Here is a 22,239-nt window from a genome sequence, read left to right as displayed (position 1 = left end):
CCCCCATGGGTTGAGTTGTTTTCAGAGAAAATCTCTCACCCTGACAATGGCTTGAAATGCATCTCCTCCTCTGTGCCTGCACATATAAGCAGATTAACTTCTGTCCTTGGAAAATTAGGGGTATTGTGGGCACCTGCAAGCACCACTGCCAGGAAGGGATGAGCATTAGGTGCAGCCCTGCAAGTGGAGTTTCTCCTTGTCACTATTTTTTCCACTCATTACAGACAGTAAAAGGCGCTTGCCCGAGGCCACGGGGATGATGCTGTGGGTCTTGGAGTTGTGTGTCTGTATGTGGCTGTTTGTTTTCAAGGTCACTGACCCAGAATTAGAGGAGTTTGTTTAAAAACACCACCAAAAAAAAAGCTGTTCATCCTATAGATGAGAGGAAGGCAGTGGCTGGCTCAGCACCCACACTGTGTCCCGTTGCTCGCTGGGCTTTTCAGCTGAGCAGCACCTCGCTCGTCCCTTTGCCTCTCTGCAGCCCGAGTGCTGGAGCTCAGCCCGTTGCTTGTTTATATTTCTTGCTTTCATTTATTTCCTTTAGTGTGGTGGGCCAGTAAAATGACCCTTCTCAGGCTGTAATCTTCGAGGAATCCTGCCCTGGTACTAAAACCATGTAATCATGTTGCTGGAAAGTCTTTGTTGCCACCAGCTGCCCTGGAGAGGAGTGACAGCGCTTGGGCTCACGTGGCTGGTGAATCCTGTTCTGACCCTGGAGGGATGTGGGGCTTTCACTGCCTCCTGCTGCTTTCTGGGGTGGTTTTTACCTTTTTTATGGGTGAGACTGGCTGCTTCTGCAGAAGTTGGATGGGAGGGCTCTCATTTGAGCTGTGCCTGGGGAGGGAGACGCATGGCTTGGCGAGGCAGGTTTGCAGTTTGCTGGTCTGGCTGATAAGCTTTGCTGTCGATGAGGTGATGGGGGGAGGTGCTGGAGCTGCTTCTGCACCTGCAGCTCCCTTACCTGCCCTGGCAAGGGCAGCTTGTGTCCCTGGGGTGCAGCTGGAGCCCCTGGGATGCTGTTCTCCATCTTTCTCCAGGCAGCTTGTATGACTGTGGTAGCTGAGGCTGGGGAGTTAGAGGGAGAATGACAGTTGCTGTGCCAAGTGTTCAGCAAGGATGCAAAGGTGGCTTGTTGGGCTTTTTTACCATCTTTCCATCCAGAGCATCCTCTGCCTAGGCAAGGGAAGTTTTTCCCTTGCTGACTGAAACAGAGATGGAGGGCCTGTACTGTTCTCCTGTTCCTCTGTTCCTTTAAGGCTGGAAAGAATGAATGAAGTTTATCCTCACTCAGAAATACTCCAGAGCGTGAAAATCTTGGGGTTTTAACCCTAAAACTGTGTCAGCACTGGGAAGCTGTGCTCCCCTTCCACTCCATCATAGTCTTTGAACAAAAAATTCTCTGGGTGCTGTGAGGACCAGGGTGGGGGAAGGGTGAGGCTGGTTCCCCATCCACATGTTCCCAGTGGTTGTAGGAGGAAAGGTTCTGCCCCTGGGGAGGATTGTCTGGGTCAGAAGGGAAGGAGCAGGGACGTGAGTGGGATGTGTTTAATGGTCGTGGTGCTGGACCCACAGGCTGAGGGCTGGGATAGACTGTGGCAACAGGCAGGGTGTCATGGTGTGTGTGTGTGCTGATGAGGCAGGCAGAGGAGAAGCAGACACCTCTGAGAGGGAAGGAAAGAGGAGGCAAGCTTGGTTACTTGACTTTAACTTATAAAATAAAAGCACCATGAAGGCTGGGAGGATGAAAGGCTGGAGCAGGGTCTGTGCCAGGCTGTTCCTCTGATCAGAGACAAGAAACGAGGCTATTTCTTGAGAGTTGTGCAGTGATTGAAGAGCAGGGATGGAGAAAGTAGGGAGGATGCTACTGCTTGGCGTTAAGAGCTCTGAATAAGAAAATAACAGTGTAACTGAAAGGGCCTGTGATCTCTATTGTAGTACTGAAATGTGCTGCTTCCCCCGCTCAGGGGCTGCCTGCAGAGTGCTGCTGCCTGGAGAGCAGCTGCTGGAAGGTGCCGTGCTGGGGACGTACCTCCAAATTGGTTGAAATCCCACCTTTTCCTCCTGGTTTGGAAGGTGAATGGCAGCCCTGTGGATGCCCTCACCGGGGAGGGGAGGTTTGGATGGCACTGGGATGAGCTCTCATGCCTTGCCCAGTGCACGGTTCTTGAGATTTGGGGTTTGGAAATGGCTTTGGGAAAGAAACGTGTCTCGTTGCGATGGCGGCAAGCAGCCCTGGCTGTGGTCTGCAGCACAACCCAGAGGGCTCTTCCAGCGCCCGCCTCGCACGGCTCCGCTCGCTTCCCATTACTGAGAGGTGGATGATCAAAGGCTCTGTCCCGGGCAGTTGCCGAGTGCCCCCGGCTCTCACTGGAAGCTGGCAGAGCTGCAGATGGCCGGTGGCCTCCAGGAGCAGGCCTGGAGAGCTCAGGGCCTCGTGCCAAGGCGTAGCTGAGCTCTGCACCGGGCTGGCTCATGGCATGGCTGGAGCTGCTGTGTTGGAGCTTGGTGTGTTGTGGAAGACCGTGCTGGCCTCACTGAGGGGGTCAGTTAGCCCTTGACCTGTGGCTCTATGTGCAAGCACCTAGCTCTCCTGCAGGGGCACATCTGTGTGTGCAGCTGCACTATAGAAGAAGCCTCCTGTGTGGTGGAGGCAAGGACTGAACCCTCTGAGATGCAGTTTGGGGTCCTCAGCCCCAGCGGTGCTTCATGCAGTGCTCCCTCCTCTGGGGATGCCTGTGGTGTGAGCAGTGAGTGAGTGGAACCTCTGTCACCTCAGGGGCTGCTCTGAGTCCTCACCCCCTCCTCAGCTTATCAGCTCCTGGGGAGAGCAGAGTTCTGCATGTGCTGCTGTTTGCAGGGTTCAACTGTAGCACAGGGTTAAAAATAGATTTTTTTTTGTTATCAAAATGATGTGTTTTGAGGGGAGAGCACACATAGTGTCCTTTAAACTTTGGAACATTTGTTCCAACCTCAGTTTTGAGTTTAACAAAGCCAAAAGCTTCGATTTGTGAGGCTGGACCTGAAAGTGGATCTTGCTTTGATTTTAAAGAAACCCCACAAAGAAATCAGAATCCACTTGCTTCACCTACATCTCAGCCATCCCAGGACACTTGAACTTATTTCTTGTCCATGACCCACTTTACCAGCCAGTGCCTCCCACCCCTCCCTGGGCAGAAGGAAACAGCCACTGTGGCTGAGCCTCTTCTGGCTCCGTGCCCCTTCCCCAGCTCCTGGGGGAAATGAGAATCACAGCTTGCCCAGCTGATGCTGGGAGCCCAGCAGGCTGGGGAGATCTACACCTGGCTGATGTGGATCATCTTGCTGCTCCTTGAGGCAGGTGCTGGCACATCCCTGGGCTCTCACCAGGGAGAGACAGGACCTACTGCCTTTTACAAAGGGCAGCATGAAGGTGGAGTGGTCTTTCCTCTCCTCCCAGGGGGCATACAACTGCAAAACCTCTTCCCTGCTGTTCAGAAACCCTTTGGGATCTTGGCAGGAGCAGTGGGCAGCGTTCACCTCTTGGAGCTGAGCATCCCTCTCGCTGCTGCTTCCCCAGCAGAGCCAGGAGCAGCTCAGCCCTAATCTCAGTCATGCACCGTGTCTCACTGGGGATCTCTGGCCTCAGCCATGGCCTGGCCGTGCCAGCAGCCGGGCTCTTCCTGCTCCCTGCATGTGTGTGTGTGTGTTTTAAGGAGATTCTTCTGCGAATTCCCTCTTCCAGGCTGTTGTGTCACATCTGGAAGTTTGTGTAGGAGTTTATCCAAGTGCTGGAGCACAGCACAGCTTTTTCTCATTTAAAAATCATAGGCTGGCATTTTGAAGCGGACTCAGGGAGGGGTGGGGGGAGGGTGGGGAGGGAAGGGGAGAGGGGAGCTGTCTGCCAAAAAGGAGGCTGGAGCAGAGGAATTGTAATGACTTCCAGAAGTTTTCTTTCTTTCTTTTCTTTCTTGCTTTCCCTCCCTCTCTCCCGGCGTGCAGACAAAAGGCTCGGCCTCATGCAGTTCATGCTTATGTCATCTCGGCGTGGGGAGCCCCAGCCCTGGCCTGCCCAGGGACCCTGCTCTGCTCCAGGATGTCTCTGCTTCAGCTCCTTGGAGGAAATCTGTAACAAGGGCTCCCACATGGGGCAGTGGGGGACCAGCTTTCCATTTGAGGCCAGAAGCATGAGCAGGGTGACTGGCAGAGGATGGAAACCTCTTCCCCAGGACGAGGGGGGCTCAGATAGGTGGGCAGTAATTTGGGTTAGGGCCTCTCATCTGTGGGGCTGAGGTGTCACCCAGCCCAGCCCAGCCCTGCAGAGTCACTGCTCTCAATCAGCTTTTGTGCTGTCTCCCCTGTTCAGTAGCGCTGGGTGTTGGAGCCTGTCTGGAAATGCCCAGGATTTTATGATGCATAGAGAATTTTCAGCTTTCTTCTCCCCTCACACCCCCTGCAGATGTCTTGGCATCGTGCTGCAAAATGCTTTTTATCCCATTTTTACTTTAAACTGTCTCATTTTTTTTCCCCTCTGTGGAGGACAGACCAAGTTTTTGATTGCCCCAAGTTCCCTGCCTGCGTCTCCCTCAGCTCTCCTTTTCTTTTTCTACTGTTTTGCTGGAAGGGAGCAAAACCTTTGGCCAAAATGAGCCTCCCTGATGGCTTTTTCATTTGGATCATGGAATCATTTTCCCTTGGAAGAGGAGCCCCGAGGAGCCTTTGCCCCCGGCGGCTTCACTGGCCGCTGCCCATGGGGAGGAGGGTCCAGGGGAGCGAGGCCGTCTGTGGGGAAGGAGCATCCGGAGTCAGGTTGGGAGAGCTTTGAAGCTTTGCTGTGGTTTGGGAGGGGGTTGAATTTCCTAGTTAATTAAGAGGCCTAAGTGTTTCTGGATTTGTTATGAGGCCAGATCATGGCTTTCCCTTCCCCAGTGCCTTGGCTCTCTGCTGAACGACCTAGATGTGAAATATTCCCTTTGGTTGGTGATGCACACGGAGGTTTCCCCCAACCTGGTTTCATTTGGCTTTGGCTTTCACCAGCCTTGGCCTCTCACCCAGGAATCTGGCCTGGTGCTAAGAAACAACAACAACAAAAAAAACCCACCAAAAAAACCCCAACCCCAGGAGGAAATTCTCATGGTTTTATATAACAGAGTGAGTAACAACGGGTTGTGCTTTGGGATGCTCTCACATCTGCTTCCTACCAAAGTCCCAGCAAAGAGCCTTCGAGCAGATGGGGAGGAGGGGGGAAAAAAAAAACCCCAAAGTACATTTTTCAGCCTGAATATTTGCTGAGAGAAACCTTGAGGCTCTGTCTCAGTGCTGACTGCCACGGTGCTGGTTCCTGCCTTACGGGAAAGGGGCCGTGGGGCTGCCAGGAGCAGCATCACGTGTGCGAGGTGCCGCGTCTCAGCTGCAGCACCAAGCTGGGGCTGTGCACGGGACTGGGATGTGCCTGTGGCTCAGCCCTCAGGACTTCAGCAGTTTAGTCACAAGTGAATGGAAATTGTCTCTTGGTTTGGCTCCTGTGCCTGAAACGTGGTTTTGGTCAGGATTTTTAACCATGTTTCTGAGGCACAAGGGACTGGCTGTGGTTTGGTGGCTGGGTTTTTGTTGTTGTTGCTTGTGTCCTCCTGGCTTTTTCTCTCTCTGCTGGGATGCAAAACCCAAGAGTGAGGGCAGGAGGGGGCTGAAAATTGGCATGAAATGCTAAAACAGGTGATGAGCGAGAGTTGGGAGCTTGGGACAGATGAGCTTATAAAGAAAAGATGTATTTACTGTAATCCAGACACTAGCCCCACACTTACAGGCTTCCTGATACAAAATGTCCTGGTGTTTATCTCCAATTTGGGTCTCTTTCAAGAAACTTCCACTGTTCATCCACTGAACCAGCCTGGAGATGCTCCCTAACCCCAGGGCTGAAGGCAAACCTGCAGCTGGTGGCAGTGGAACTGGGTGAGGGGATTCACAGGGATTCTCCCACGTTGGCAGCCCGACTGCCCCGGGGAGGGTTTGTGCCTTCAGGATTTCCTGTGATTCATCACTTAATCAGGTCAGGTTTAGCACTCACTCCTCCTCACTCCTTATCAACTGTCTCTGTGAGATGCTGGTGGCCAGAGCAGCCCGAAGCAGAATTTCCCTGCTCAGATGATGAACAGGGCTTGTTAATGATTTGTTAATTCAATTAGAAAGTTCTGGTTAGCCTATGGCAAGGCTGAAGCTCCCTTCTGGAGGACAGGGCTCACCCCTACGCCTGCCAAAACATTTATTTGGTGCTAAGCTGCCAGCCACACTATGCAAATATAGATGTTAATTGTGAATAAGGTTCTTTTTTAGCTCTGGGGTGAGACTAGACTTGGGAAGAACTCAGCTCTGGGGGGGGTGGTGGGGAGCGATGCCTTGGAGTGAGGGAGACACAGAGGGCTCTTGCATGAGGGAGCAATTGTCACAGCTTCTGCTCAGCCCTGGATTCTGTAGGGATGAAGTATTTCTTCTGCTATGGATTGAATGGGGCTTGCAAGTGTGTTTGATAGACGTGCCTCCTTCATGTCTGTGTTAGCTGCTAATAGCATGAAACCAGGGTCCTGGCTGGTGGTCCCTGTGCTGCTGTTGGATGCAGGGTATCCTTTGGGAACCATGGGGTCTGCAGAGTCTATCTGTGGCAATTCTGTCTTAACAGGAGAAAACAGAAACCCCACTAAGAATGATAAATAATGGGGCCCTGCTGCTCCATTGGATTAATGGTGATTTGGGCAGACAGGGAGGAGAAGAATTAAATTAGTACTGGACTTGTAACTGCTACTGTATGCACTTATTGACTTATCCTGCTTTGGAGGACCATAAATATGTCTTGGGATATACCCCTGAGACCATAATCTGCTTGGAGTCACAGCCCAGGTCTGTCTCTGATGCTCCTTTGGAGACTCATCCTGACTTCTGGGGTCAAAAATCCAAATTCCTCTGACAAAGGATATCCAGCCACGTGTGGAGAATGTGTTTGCACTTTACTGTCAGTGCTCAGCATAAATCTTGAAGGCCTCTGCCTCACATAAATCACTTTATTGATTGTGATCTCCTGGATGGTTTGGTGCTGGAGAGCATAGGGTCTGATCTGACTTGAGGGAGACGTGCAGGTGAAGCTCCTTGGCTTCAGCATTGGGACGGCTCATAGCTGGAGCCTCATCCCTGTGTCTGCTCCCTTTTTGCCAGTGCCTGGGATTTTGTCCCCCTTAGGCAGTTGTTTGGAGGGGAGTCTCAGTGTGTACCTCCATTGCCCTGGCCAAGGAGTTTTGGGTATCCATGAGTTGAGGTAGAGGAATGTGTTCATGTCTTTCAGCCCTTGATGCCACCACGGGTGCTCTGGTCTGGGTGACCCTGAGGATATGATGCTGACATTGTCCAGTGATGTCAACCTTGAGCACCCCAGTGATGTCAGCTGTGGGGCTGCCATGGGGCATGTCATGGCTCAACATGGGCCAGACTGGTGTGTTGTGGTTCCATCATGAGGCTGGGATGTCACTGGGTGACTGAGCTGTGGCAGTCTTGTCCATCTTCCTTCCCAGCTTTTGGGCTCTGCTTTGTGTAGGGGATAACTCACTGCTTTCATGACTGTCCTTACAGCACCATGTGTTGACCCTGTTCTCCAGCACAGCCCATGTTAGCAGAGGTCCCTGAGCTGCCAGATTGCACCTCCTCAGCCCTTTGGCAATTGCTCCAGGCCCTGCTGTATCCCCTTGGCTGGGTTGGGCATTGCTACAGGGAGAGTCTTTGTTAAGATGCTTCTATCATACCCTGCCAGCCCATCCCTGAGGATGGAGCACATCCTGTCTCCTCCTGCAGTCCCTTCCCCAGGCTCTGCCTCTCCCCCCCAGCCACATACGGCTCCTGTGGGAGCAATTTCCCCTGCTGTGGGTATATCAAAGCCCTTTCTTCTTCAGAAGCTGCTCGTGGCAGCAGCATGGGGGAATCCTGTCGTTTTCCAGCCTGGTAAAAAGCAAAGGAGCCCAAGGCCAGTGTGGGATACCCGCAGTGAGAGCGGAGACACTTCCTTCGGCTCAGTAAATGGGCTCTGGCTCCTCCAGCAGCGGATGTTCAAATGTTGCAGCTGGCTTTTTTGGGCTTGGCTTTTTGCTGGGTTTTGTTTTCTTTTTTCTTACAGCCTCATGAAGTGGGTTGTCTCTGCTCTGGGAGCATCCAGGGTTGGGCAAGTAGGGGTCAAGCTGCAAATCTGATGGTGAATTGGGGAACAAAAGGATGCACTGAAAGTGCTTTGCTGTGCCTCCTCCCCTAAATCCCCCCCACCCTGCCCTTTCTCTGCAGAATACCTTGATATTTCCACCTCTGTGGGGTTGGGTTTTTTCCCACTATTGCCTGGGTTTTGCATGGGGGGCAGGATGAAGGTTGGGAGGTGTGTGTGTGTGTGTGTGCACGATGAAGCTATTCGAGGAGTTGTGATCTCTGCATTTCATTTTGCAGTTCAGCTGGAAAGATCTCGTTTCCAAATACACCCACACACAGGCACAGCAAGAGAGAAAGCAGGCGAGGGAGCTGCTCAAGGGGGATGGGGCAGTGCAGGGAAGGGCTGGGGGCCAGGTGGTGTGGGGCATTTGGGAGCCTTTCCCTCAGTTTGATGAATCCTATTTAGAACAGCCTCTCACCTTTATCTGAGGACAGGAGGTGGTATTCTCTGCCTCAAGCCTATATCTCAAGGTGTACTTGGCTGCACCCACGGGTGCCAGGATGCTTTCCTCTAGAGCAAAGGGGGAGCCAGGGTCCCTGAGCTCAGGGTAATTGCAGGGTTGCATGCTCACCATGGGCTGGACAGAGTGTGGCAGTGAGACCTGCTTTTGCAGTGACAGAGCAGCAAAGGCATGGCAGAGTCACAAAACTCTCCCAGTGACCTTCACGCCAAAGTCATCACTTTTTTCCCAAAGATGAGCTTGTGCTAGAATAACTCTTTTATCCTGTAACTCCCTATCCACAGGCTCTCCCTCCAACACTTTCCTTGCCAGTCAGGTCCTGACTCCAGTTCTTAATTTCTGGAGGAGCTGATGATGGTGTGGGTGCATCCAGCATCCTCCAGTGCTGGGTTAGCAGAAAGCAAATGAACCTTCATCCTGGTTGACATTAGAGTGTGCAGCAGCCAGAAAGAACATGAGGGACTGACTGAGAAGCTGAAAGGTGGGGACTTGATGGTGGTGCTGGAAGGTTTTGGAGAGACATCTCGGCCTGCCTTGGCTGTAAGCTGCTAGCAAGCTCACCTCCATGGCAGTGTGTCAGGGGGCTTGGAGGGGCACTTACCTGAGCCCCTGGCTCCTTCAGTGCTGCAGAGCAGCTCGGGGTGCTGGGGTGTGTGTGGGAGCACACCCTCTTGCAGGATGCTGCCATGGGTGCCCACATCCCCTCTGCCACCTCTTCTCTGGGCCTCTTGGGTGGATGCTCATAGCACATCTCTCCCTCAGCCCCCGCACACCGACCTCTCTCTGTCCCTTTGGGGTCAGGGCGTGATTTTTTCCATTGCTCCGAAGAGGCTGAGCTCATACAACAATATTCCCTGGGCCAACACTGCTCCTTTTTGAAGTTCCTTGTTTTGGTATTCCTCAAACTTCATATCCTCAGGGATGAAACACAACACCCAGCTTTGGCACCGGAGGCTTTTCCCCAAAGCCGTGGCTTTGGTTATCCCCAGCATCTCGCAGCCTGATGGAGCCAGTGCCCCATGGATGCCATCCCCTCCCAAACACACCACAAGTCTTAAATGGTGGTAAAATTGGTCTCCTTGGTGTGCTGCTGGGGAAAAGGCAGCCCCCAAAGCATGCTCCCAGCAGTGTTTGTCTTAGCTGGGAGCCACAGCCAGAGCCGGGGCTCTGCCCAGCAGCCAAAATGCCAGAGCAGTGAGTTTATCCCACGGTGTTTGATTTGCGGTCGCGGTGGAAGTCGGGTCAGGAGTGAACGGGGAGGATGTGGCCGAAAAGAGCAATTTGGAGACGGGCACAGAAACATTTTGTGGTGCTGGAAATTGGGGTTTTCTTTTTGTTTCCCCCACTCCTCGTGCTGTGGGCTGTGCTGACCGTGAGCTGAAGTTTACGGGAGGAATAGCGGCGGTTCCGGGAAATCTTTTCGCCTCCTTCATAATGTTGAGTTGTATTTTCTTTTCTGGCAGTGGATGAAGGGAAGTGGAACACAAACAGTTTGGCCAGTGGGTTACTGGTCCAGAAATCAGCCTAACTGCTTCGGTGGGGAGAGAAAATACTCAAAAGTGGTTGGGATTTTCACCGCTTTCCTTCCTCTCTCTTGCCATCTCGGCTCCTGAGCAGCTCTTCGGTGCTGTTCAACGAAGGACGAATGCAGCTGAAGGCACAGACTGTTAAGGCAAGGATGTGCATTGGCACTCCTGGCTTCCCGTGCATTCTCACTGATTAAAATCTTCAATTCTTCCAGTTTTGACAAGATTTGAGTTTTCTGTGCTGAGCCAGGGAGTCTCTATGGCAACAGCTAAAGGCAACTTTTATCCCTAACCCTGTTTTTTGTCTTGCAGAGGGGGAAGAGGTCAGATGTGCACTGCTGGGGCACCCATAACTCTTTGAACCCCTTTGGTATTTGGGGTAGTGATTGCTGGGAGAGGGGTGAGACTAGTTCAATTGGAATACAGAGTGGTCTGTGAAGCCAAGGGGCTGGCACTAGGACCCTCTCCCCTCTGCCAGTGAAGATATTTTTTGGACTGTAGGTGAGAGCAGGGTCACATCCATCCCTGCATCCATCCTGCCCCAGGATGAGGGTTTCCTGCATGGGTTTCTCATGTCCAGAGGAGTTTGGAGCCACTCTCAGAGCATGGTTGTGGCAGTGTTTCAAGACACAATTAAAAGCCCAACCTTTCAGGAAAAGTCTTGCAGCATGTAATAGAAAGGAAACCAGCTGGGCTAAATTGGAACATAATAGGTTTTGGGAGTAACTTTTGGAGCCTTATACTGTAGGTCTTTCTAGAAAGATACTATACAATTTAATAACATGTTGTATTCCTGTATGTTATATTTAAATCATGCTATAGTATTGTGTAGGAGGAATCTAATTTTCCACTACAGGTTAATATACCTTTCTGTGGGTTTGCAGTTGTGGAGTGGGTTGTGGGGTTTTTTTTTGATCCAATGGAGTTAAATGAAAAATTATATCCTTCCTAGAAAATCTAACAAAATGTGGAGAAAATAATACCTTTAATTTATTTAATAAAAGGTGTCACTGTTTTCCATAGGGGTTTATAAGGCCACTTAAAATCCCACTTGGAGCTTGTTGAGGATGTGGGTTGTGATGGGCTGGAGGTGGGTTCAGAGACAGTCCCAGCTGGTCAGTGTGGGGACCTGTCTAAAAAGTGACAAAATCAAAATAAATTAAAGCCAGGACTTTGTTGCATCTCCATTGTCCCTCCTGGAATGCAGTTAAGGAGACGACAAAGCAATGGGTTCAGGGTAAAGCTACACTTAGGCGTTGCTGAGAGTGGAGTGAGACTAGGGGTCAGATCCTGCAGCAGGGTCCTGGAGGCTGGTAGCCCACGTATAGAGACTGGTAGCCCAGATGTCTGCAGGGGCTGGAGAAGGGAGCAAGGAGCTCTCTGTACTTGGAGAAATGGGCTTTGCCAATAGTAGGCAGGGGCTGTACCATGCTGTGTGGCTGTTTGCAGTAGGTTAAGGAGGAGTGAGGGAAGGGCTGAAAATCTGGTCATGGAGATGCCAAGTGAGCCTGTGGGTAGTTGCTGTGCTGGTCCTTAGTGTGTCCTTCCCTGTGCCCACATTGCATGCCAAGATTAGAGTCTCAGCCAACTGTGACTCTGCCCATAAATCCTTATTACTGGGACACTGCTGACATATGGGTAAGGCACCCATGGGTTGGGGCATGTAGTGTCCTGAGGGGATGATGCCACTCTCCAAAGGAAAATGTGGGGCTGGGCTCCCTCTTTATCTTAGCTCAGGGTGCCCATCACCCTGGCTTTGGGGCTCTACGTGGCTGGGTCCTCCCCAGGGAGCTGGTGCCATCCTGGAGAGAGGCACAGGGGAAACTGGTGGCCCTGGTCCTTGGAGGTCCCTAGAGGACAAGCGCCTTTCAATAGCCATGGCAACTAATAAGCCCTGCATGGTGACATCCCTGCTGTCTCCATGGTAACGGGCCGAACATCACATAGCAACATGTGCCTCACGTACCCATGGAAACCGGCCCGGTAGGTTTTTAGCATCTCTGCGTTAAATCTCTCCTTTGGGGAGGGTTGGGGTGGGGGTTTATCCCGAGGTGAACCCCCTGCTGTGAGGAGGAAGGGGGTCTGGGGTGAAACTGGGAAGGGGGCTCAGGGGCTGCAGGTCCCTGAGGGCTTTGTGGGAGTCAGGCTTGTAGTGTGTCCCCAAGGTCCATCCCAGTGGGCTGTCCCCCATCTGATGAAGATGGGGAAGGTGCATTCTGCCCAGACTGGGGTTATTGTCCTTGTGAGAGCAGCAGGGTTTGGTTTTATTTTTGGAATAATTATTTGAATTAATTGTCTGATGGGCTTTGGGTTGTTGAAGGGGGAGAAAAGGCTTTTGGGCTGAAAGGCTGGAAACTGCTTTGCCACGGGCAAAAATGGTTTCACAGTAGCGTATGGTTTTCCTTGCCCTGTTGGGGGTTACCTCAACCTCAGTCTCCTGAGCTGGGCTTTTCCAAGCTGCCAAAATGAGATGTAGAGACTGGGAATGTCACTTCTTGACGGGCAGCATCCAACAAGGGGGAGGCAGCATGCAGCCCCCTGCCATGGCTTGCTCAGCATCTCATTAGCCCAAGCTATTAAGAGTTGGGATTTGGTGCTGTTGAGTGGCAGCTTGGTGAGGCCGAGTGGGCTCAGAGCAGCCCTGACTCTTGGAAAACACTGTGGACTTCAAGTTGCAGCCACATGCTGTGTGCAGCCTTTGCACTGAGTCACTTCAGCAAATGCAGCTGTTTTCTGGAACATGAGGAGAAACTCCTTTAGTGCTGAGGTGAGGGAGCCCTGGCCCAGGCTGCCCAGGAAGGATGTGGAGGCTCCTTCTCGGGAGGTTTCCAAACCCACCTGGACATGTTCCTGTGCCCCCTGCTCGAGGGGAACCTGCTTTAGCAGGGGATTGGGCTGGATGAGCTCTGCAGGGCCCTTCCAACCCATTATTCTATGAACTTTTGGTGGTTTTACCTTGACAAGCATGTGGTGTGTCTGGGATGGGGATTAGGACTTAGCAGGATCCCCTGTACCAGCATTGGGCAGGGCCTCAGCTCCTGGGTATCAGAACAAGCTCAACACTCCTTCTGCTCCTTGCGGGAGGCTCAGAGACACGAGCATCAGTGCTGGCCTCGAATGATGCTGCAGCCAGCTTGGCCAGGTTTAATTAAATCTGAAGTCCCAGCCTTTTCCTCTCCTGGGCTTTGACTTGGGATACCATGGGTAGGAAATCAGTGGAAGGAAATAATGATCATTAGAGCAACTTCAAGGGCTGTTCATTCCTGCTCTGGGCAGGCTGTGTCAGGACAAAGCCCCCTCCTCCTTTGGGATGCAGAAAGGGGATAACTCCCAGGAAGAGGCTGTGCTGTCGCTGCAGCTGAACATCAGCCCAGTCTGAGATTTGTTCAAGCCAGGAGCTGGCAGTGCCCCTTCCAAATCCCCCTTAACCACTGAGCAGCTCCCATCCTGGCAGCAAACAGCTCCTGCAGTAGGTGTCTTCCCAACCCCACCCCCCCTCCTCCTTCAGAGTCATGCTCATTAAGGCTGTGAAGAGCCCAACTATAAATGAGATACAAATGTACAGTTAACACTGAGTCTCCCCAAGGCCAGTGTAGGTATTCTGGTATTTAATCTAGCAGAGCCAAGGGGAAGGATCCAGCAAAGGGGGGAGGGAAGAAAAAAAAAAGGAGGGGGGAAAAAAGGAAAAGTATCTCTAATTGAGGTCGGTATTTGAACAGTGAAGACCAATTACTGCTCCTGAATCAATAGGTCTGTGTGACTGAACTAATCCATCCTCACTGAGGATTCGTGTGCACGCAGCGCCTGGGATGCGCCTGCTGAGCCCTCCTGGGCTGAGGCAGATGCCCTTGATGGCAGAGGTTTTGTGTTTGTAGCCCTGAAGGATGCTGTGGGCTGAAGGATGCTGTGGTAAGGGCACTGCTGGGCAGCTCCTTCTGCCTTCAGCCTTGCCAGAACCTGTGAAAATCCACATATCTCCCCAAGCTGTGCCCTGTACTCATTTTGTTTCCACTACTTGATGTTTCAAGCCCAGGGAGCTGAAGCTGGAGTGGATTTTTCAGGTGATATGTGCTGGTGGTGCTGAGGTGGGGTGCAGCTGTGCTTCCCCTCGGTTAGTGTCAGGGTGTCCTGGAGCTGTGGGCATCCCTCTGCCGACATTCTGGGCATCACTGGGGTAGTGGCTTAGCAAACATCCAGCGTTCCCAGACGCACAGTTTTATTCTACTTTATTGTTCTTGCAAGAAAACATGTGTGTATATGGGGAGAGGAGATGCCTGCATGATGTTGAACACCCCAGGGAAAGGTGGGGAGGACTGGTTCTGTGATTTTTGCCTGGCTTATCTCCCGAGGACAGACGCCCCGAGGAGCAGCACGTGCTTGTGTGATGTGGCACCCATGGGTGCAGCTGCGCTGGGCATCGCCAGGCAGGCAGCTTACAACGTTCCAGGGAGTCTGTGATCCCAACAGACAACAGAGAAGCACGGTGGGGGAGAAGGAAAAAAAGTCCTTGTTGCTTTTCATCCCCATGCTTCGAGAGGAGGGGAGAAAGTTGCTGCTATTTCCACTGTCTCGCTCCGTTTCCAGGTTAGGAATCCAGGACGCTCCGGGTTTGCCGGAGGAAGGTGGGGGAAAGGCTGCAAAACCTGGCTGTGCTCAGGAGGTTATTTCTGGCCAGGTTTGGTGCCACGTTCCCTACCTTTCACTGCCTCGTTCCCACCTCCCACGGCCCCGCGCTGCAGCTGGGCTGGAGGAGGGGGAATGGGAGAGTACCGTTGGCATTCAGCTCCTGCGGGGCCTGATCCTGCCCTGCTTGGGTGGCGGTGGGGCAAGTGAGCCTTTCGGGTCTCTGCAGGGAATTATGCTGCCCAGTGGGGCAGGGGCATGTCTCCTTCCCACTGCATCTCCCTTTGCCTGACTGGCACAGCACAGGGGGCAGAAGGTTGGTGCTTGTGTCCCTGTGCTGACTCTCTGAGGGTGACACAGATCCCAGGGACCCCCCCCTCCCCTCCCGCTGTCACTGCTGAGGGTGTGTGGGCAGAGGGGATGAAGGAGTGGTGCTTTTGGAGGTGCTCACAGCAGGTGCTAACGAGTGTGGCTTGAAATACCTCAGCACCCTGAAATATGTGGATTTGATTTTGTTTGTAAAAGAAAAAAGTAGAAAAAAGGCACCTAAGCTGGCCAGGAGTGGTGGTGGGAGCTTCCTCCTCCTCCCCTTCCTCCTTCACCACCAGCAATGCCCTGTGACCAGAACACAACAGAGAGGACACGCAGGTTTTGAGGCTGTCAGGTGTAAGGGCAGCAGGATGGGTGCGAGCTGTGTCCCCTTGTACCACTGTGGGTAGGTGACTGGTGCTGGAAGAGTGTCAAGACTCAAGTAGTGGTTTAACAGCTCCAGCTGGCACTCTGTGGGTTGAGCACAGCCCTCAGAGGTGTCCATGGTCTCAGCCCCTGTCCTTGGCTGTCATTTCTCTTGGTGAGCCCAGCCCTGGCAAGTTTAGAAACACCGCAAGCAGCGGCTTCCCCTCGCCTGCAGCCCCAGCCTGAGCCGCCCAGGGGGAGCATGATTTATGTTTTCATGCTTTTCTAGTGATTTCTGGTGTGTTCCCACGACTCCAGCTGCTGGGCCAGCCGGGGGAGCAGCTGGCTGGGCGAGCTGGCAGCGCCGGGCGCTCCTCACCGCTCCCGCCTTGGCCCACGCCTGCCCGGCGAGTGGGGAGCTTCAGGCTGCTGCCGGAGGGCTGGCGGGTGCCTGAGCAAACTGGCATCTTCTAAAATTACTGAGCCTGGTTCCTTGCCAGGGGAACTGCTGGCACGATGGAGCAGGGGGCTGTGCTCCCAGCTCTTTTCCCCTCACCTCCCCAAGAGGTTTTGGGCTCAGCATCCTTCCGCAGATGGAGAGGGGTCGGGGCGGCCGGCGCCGGGCGGGCTGCGGGGACCCACCGCACGCCTGGCTGTGGGAAGGGGAGAGTAAACACTGTCACTCTGCATTATGGCCCCGTTTGTCATCCAACAGGCACTGGCAACTGCTGCCTGCACTCACCCTGCCTGCAACCTGAGCCCGGCTGGCCACAGCCAAGAGCTGGTGCTGGCCAAACCCAGAGCGGCTGCGTCGGCCCCCTCTGTGGAACAGCCTCAGTTGATGAAGAAATCATTGTGTAACCTCTAACGAGGCTCTTCTTCCTCTCTTTCTGGTTTACAGCCACCCTCTCCTCTAAAGAAGCTGGCACGTGGGTCCCCCTGGGTTTGCCTCCCAAGGAGGGCGGCTGAGCAGATAACGGGGCTGGGGCTGCTGTGTGCCACCTCACCTGCCCCAATTCTGAGTAGTTTCTTGATGCTGGGTCAGTGATGGGACTGAGGATGAGGACAGGGCCCTGTGCAGGTGCCAGTGTGGTTGGGGATGTCCTGAGGCATCAAGAGCATCGCTGCTGCTGTGGGTGGATGCAGGATGAGGCTGCTGCTGCCCCAGTGTTGCTTGGTGCTTGATCTGCTGCTCACTGGCTGAAGGGATGAGGAGTGGCTCAGCACTGCTGCCTGGAAGGAGGAAAAAGGCAAAATATTTCTCTTGGGGAGAGAAAAGGGAGGCAGGAAGGAAGGGATGGCAGCATGCTGGCAGTCAGAGGCTGCTGGAGGGGATAGCCTCTTTCTAGTGACCCCCAGGGCAGGGCATATTCCCTTTGGCCCAAGTTCTCTCTTGTTAACATGCAGTTGGCACTGGCTGACTGAGATGAGGATGCTGCTGGGAAACTGGAGAGCCTTTGGCTTTGCTAGAAATGAAATTGTGGGGGCAGGGGGCTGATGGCAGGGGGGTCTGGCCCTGCTTAGGGACAGGGAAACAAAAGAGGAACCCACAGTGACATTTTGAGCATTGCACAACTTGGCACAATTGGCAGCGGGTTGGCTTTCTCATGCTGTTCCTTCCATGCACACCCTCCTCCTTCCCCAGCCCCAGCTCCCCGCTTCCTCCCTGAGGGAGCAGCCAGTGCTGGAAGCTGCTCCTGGATGCTGATCCAGGGAGGATGTGCCCCATGAGCCCCTTTCCCACCCGGGGAGGGCAAGATGTGTAATGATAGCCCTTGACTGGGAGGCTGCTGGTCCCACTTGACCTCTGTGCAGGTCCTGGGAGCACAGAGGGGCTGTGCTGAGCCCCATGGGGTGCTTGGTCCTGCCTGGGGGTGGTGGCAGGAAGGAGGGGTGCATCCCTGAGGTGGTCTCTGTGGGGCTGAGCAAGCCCTGTGATCCTATTCTCTTGGGGGGGGGCACTAGGCAGCTCTGTGTCCCATCATCCTGCTGCTGCAGCTTCCCCAGGGTCCTGTAGCTCTGCTGGGGGAGCCCCATGAAAGCAGATTTGAGGGGGAACTGCCTCTGCTGGCTTGTCCCTCTGTCTGTCTCAATCCCTCAGCCAGTCCCCCTGGAATGCCTATGTGTGAGCAATACTCCGGGTGGATATCTCAAGGGATCTGCCTTTGCACCAATGGCTTCCCAGGGATTTAGGGTCACAAGGGGCTGAAGAAACCTCAAAGAGCTGTCCTGCCTCAGTTTCCCCATCAGTAATGCAGGAATGGCAGGGAAGAGCATCATCCTCCACAGACAATGTGAAATGAATATTAGGAACTGGCAGCTCTCTGGCTTTTCTCCCACCACTCATGACTTTCCTCTTGCTCACAAAGGCACTTTTTGTGTTTTACTTGTTGAAATACAGATATAAATACTGGATCTGGGCAGGTGCTGTTCCTCAGCACCTATTTCCTCAGGTTGATCCTCAGAGCCTCATAAACCCAGGTTCTGTTTGAAAGGTGCAGGGCAGAGCTGTCCCATCTCAGACCTGCTGCATCCCCTTGTCCCAGTGTGTCCCTGAGCACACAACTGCTGCTCTGAGGTGACAGCATCGAGTCAGAGTGCTCTGCCCACCCTGCTCTGACACACTGGTCACCACCAGTGACCCAGATGAGCCACGTCCTGGTCTGTCACTAATCATGGGAACACATCTGTGGCCCTCAGCATGGCTCTTGGCATGATGCCCCCAACCTCTATTGTTCCCCCACTCTCTCCATCACCGGGGTGAAAGCTGCCCAAACCCCTCAGTGCTGCACTGAATCCTCTCTGGAAGCAGCCACAGCAAATTCCTCCCTGGGCTTTCTGGCTCCTGCTGTGCCCGGGCTGCTCAGCCCCTCACAGGGATGGAGAATAGGACAAATAATTCATCCTGAATAATTCATCTCCCTAATTTATTAGCTGGATGGACGTCACCACATTCCTTCCTCGGACTGCCCACCAGTAGATCCCAACCTTCCTAAACTGGAGAGCATTCCTTCCCCCCGCCGTTTCCGCTGGTGAGCCCTGGCTGGAGCTGTTTGTTTGCAAACAGCCCCTTTGCCTGTGAGAGCTGGGTGGCTCTGATTGCCTCTGCCTTTGATTCACACACGTAGCTCGCCCCGGGGGTTGCTGACCCCCGACGGGGTGAGATGTGTCTCTGAGAACCAGAGCTCTGCCACCAGCAGCTGTGGGCCTTTGTCATTCAGACTCTGTTTGCTGCAGCCGATCCCTGATTTTTCTCAGCCGCTGCTGTTCCCAGCTGAGAGGAGCCCGTGGGAAGCGAGGGAAGGGCCAGGCAGTGGGGACAGAGGGAACTGGGTGGTACACACTGGGCTATTTGTCTCTCCCTGGCTGGTTTTGATAGTGGTTGTTACTCTCTTGCTCCCAGTGCAGTGGGATGGGGCAGGTGATGCTGATGGAGCTGCTTGTCTCTGAACCGGGTGCTCTGTAGAGCCTCCCCTCAGCCTGACTCTGCCATGTTGGGGTACAGACTTGCCCCAGGCTCCCCACACTTGATATCTTTTTCAGGGCTTGGGTTCAGGTCTGTTCTTTCCAGTGCCTGGGGGATTGGTTTGCTTGTGAGCCTTCCCACAGCAAGCCTAAGGCCAGCTGAGACCCTGTTTCTCTCACTCCTACTCGGGTACAAAGTCTGGGCAGCACGAGGGATCTCTAAACTCATCCCCCAAGATATTTTGGGCAGAATCCCTGTTGCAGTCTGGATGTGGAGGAGGCTGCAGAGTGGCCAGAGTCTAGCAAAGTCAGTGACCCAAGAGGATGCTGCACCCCAATCCCTAGGCTGCGGTCCATCCTTAAAAATATGTGCTGAAAGCTCAAGTTCCTGTAGAGCAGAGCTGCCTCCTTGGTCCTGTGGGGAGCAAAAGCTGTCCTGTTCCCTTCAAAGGCATCCCTGGGCTGGGGAAAGTGGAAGGGAAAGCTGTCTGAGTGGGGAAAGCCCTGTGCAAGCTTGGGAGCAAGGCAGCTGAGCTGCTTGCTGAGCCCTGGCATGGGGCACTCTCACCTTGCACACAGCCTCATCCCAGGACTGTTTAACTAGTTAACAAGATCTGTCCACTTCCTCCTCCTTCTAGTTTGTTCTCATTTATCCTTTATAGCCAATTAATTAGACAGAAGTGTTTGGAGCTGAGGTGGTTGAAGGACTGTGAGGCTCTGTGCTGGTGGAGGAAGGGCTAGAGAGGATGAGATGGGATGGGGAGTGGCTGTTGAACAGCACCTTTACTGAGCCAAATCTCCTGCCTGCAAGGAAGGGTCCAGAGGGAGTGGAGATTGTTCACTCTGCCAGGATGGCTCTGGGAGAAGTGTCTCTCCTGGCTTGGCAGTGGGAATCTGTCTCCCTTAAGCCTTTCCCAAGCAACTCTTGGCCTTGGCCATCACCTCTGTGTGAGGGAGGAGTGCAGGGCAGAGCCCTTTGTCTCTGGGTGGGCAGGTGGTTTGCCTGTCTGGGCGGGCAGTGTGTCCCGATGCTGTGCTGGGTGAGTGGCAGTGCCTCTAATTGTGCCTGAATTCCTCTGAACCACAAGTGAAATCTGCAGAAATACAGAAAGTAAACAGCTCCAGGCTGAAATTCCCAGTGCTTTGGGGAACCTTCCACTAGGAAAAGTTTCCAAGCTGCTAAGAAAAAGTGTGTTTCTCCCCCAGCCTGCCTGTGTGGGGACCCCCCGGAGCGGGAGGGCTGTGGCTGTGGAGACTGTGCTGGGAGCCCTGTGGAGCTGGGCTGGCTTCATGCCTTGGAGCAGCTGCAATAAAAGCTCTTCTTGGGGATTTTTTCTTAATTCCTCTGCTGCTTGTGTCCACCAACCAGGGAGGTTTTCTAATCTCTCTCTTGCAGACAGTGAGAGCAATCGCCCTGCGTGGCCCCTGGTGCATCTGTCCCCAGGTGTGAGCATCTTTCATGCTCTGCTCATCATCCCTTCTCACTGGGATGGCTTCCTCCCATGCCATGCTGACCCCAAGGAGTTTGTTTGGGGCTGTGACAGTGGCATGGAGCCTCACCAGTGTCTGGGGCCCTGCTGCTGCCCCATCTGCACCCACGCTGCTCCATCTCTAGGGAGCTGGGTGACTGGCACCCCGGGGACCTGAAATGGTGGTAAATTTGGGTGAGAAAGACCAAGATGTGCACATTGAGAGCATTGGAATGTTTTCTGGATGCTCTCCACAGGAGAATCCTGGCTTTCCTGGGAAACATCCCCCACCCAGCCCCCTCTCCCACCCACGCATGGCCCATTCCCAGCCACCCCTTCCATTCCGACCAGGGACAGTCCTAGATCGTCCCAAACCCTCAGCCCCATGGGCAGCTCCAATTCCCTTGGCCTCTCCCTGCAGGTCAGTCATTTCTCTGGCTTCTCTCCAAGGTTTCAGATGAGCTCTTGGAAAAGTAAAGCCATGAAGTTTGCCCCAGCTGGAGCAGGAACCCGCAGTGACTGTCTGGGGATGCGAGCACCAGACCCGATGGGTATTTATAATGCAGCAGCGAGGTTAAAAATAACAGAAATTTAAGCTCAGGAAGTTATTTGGGAGGAGAAGAAACTTTTATTTTGGCAGTGGGAGGCCAGGGCTAGTGCTGGCCATCCTCTGTCCCTGTGCTGTGTCCCTTGGGGCAATTTGTGTCCTTTCCTCCTGCTGTGTTTGGTCCTTTTTGTGGCTGTTGGGATTGTTCCTATTCCCATAGGGAGTGGGGGCACCGTGGGAAGCCCCAGAAACTGCAGGTGATGCAGGGGTGAGCAGATGGAGGCAGAGCCCTGCTCTGGTCTGGGGTCCTGGGCAGCTGCAGGGAGGGAGGAGTGTACAGTCACAGCTCCTGTGCGTCCCACCCGCCTGCTTTTACTGTTGCTGCAGCCATTTGTTCCCCTGCCAGGGGTCAGAGGAGTTCCCACTCCCTGCTCCCAGTGTCTCCATAGCTCCTGGGCACATCTGGAACTGATGGTCATGTTGCTCCCAGCACTTGGAGCCCCTTCAAAGCTTCCCTGTGGTGGGGAATCTGTGGCATGCCCAGCTCCCTTCGCTCCCTGGGGCCAGGCGGGTTGTAGGCTGGGAGGAGGGTGCTCCCTGTGCCCAGCTCTCAGGCAGAGCCCACTTGAGCACGTTCCTGGCAGGGGGAGAGCCAAAGGGGCTGGTTTGCCATGCAAAAGCCCAAAGCTGTTTGGTGACAGCATCCCTTGTGACCTCCTCTTCGAGCTTGCTACAGCTGAGGCATGAAACCTTCACCAACCCCCTCCCAGGCACGTTTCTCAGCATCGATGTCTTATTTTGGTTTGTCTCAAACCTTCTCCCTGTTGACACAGTGGCAGCTTTGCTTGAGCTTGCTGGACCTGAGCAGGGGTGACCTTTCCCATGTTTGCTGTCTGGGCTCAGGATTCATCTGTGCTTTGGACTGTGGCTTTGCAGCCCTCAATGAAACCAGGTAAGGGTGAGTACCTGGCAGAGAAATACCTCCCTGCTTGGAGCTGGCACCTTGCAGGTCTGGTGCCACCTTCCCCTTCTTATTTCTGTTGTCCTGGCTTTTGGCCCCTCTCCTTGGACCTGTCTGCATCTTGTTTCCCTGATGCAGAGGAAATTGCACCCGTTCCTCAGAGCAGGGGTAGGATGAGAGTGTGTCCACAGTGCAGGCTCCCTGCCAGACCTGTATTTCCCTGTGGAAATACCTCTGCCCCATCTCCCCATAGTTATTGGCAATATCATCCACTTCTCCCAGGAAAAAAAATCTCACCTCT

General features: G+C 53.7%; 1 protein-coding gene across 1 annotated transcript in view; it reads left to right on the top strand.

The window, feature by feature from the left end:
* The window catches only part of CACNA1G (calcium voltage-gated channel subunit alpha1 G), a 139,124-nt gene that overhangs the window by 1,933 nt on the left and 114,952 nt on the right, over window positions 1–22,239 (top strand). The window lies entirely within an intron of this gene.

The sequence above is a fragment of the Colius striatus genome, chromosome 18, assembly GCF_028858725.1.
Source record: "Colius striatus isolate bColStr4 chromosome 18, bColStr4.1.hap1, whole genome shotgun sequence".
Lineage (NCBI taxonomy): Eukaryota > Metazoa > Chordata > Aves > Coliiformes > Coliidae > Colius > Colius striatus.
Note: the sequence above shows the minus strand (reverse complement) of the source record. Positions and strands in the feature narration are given on the sequence as shown.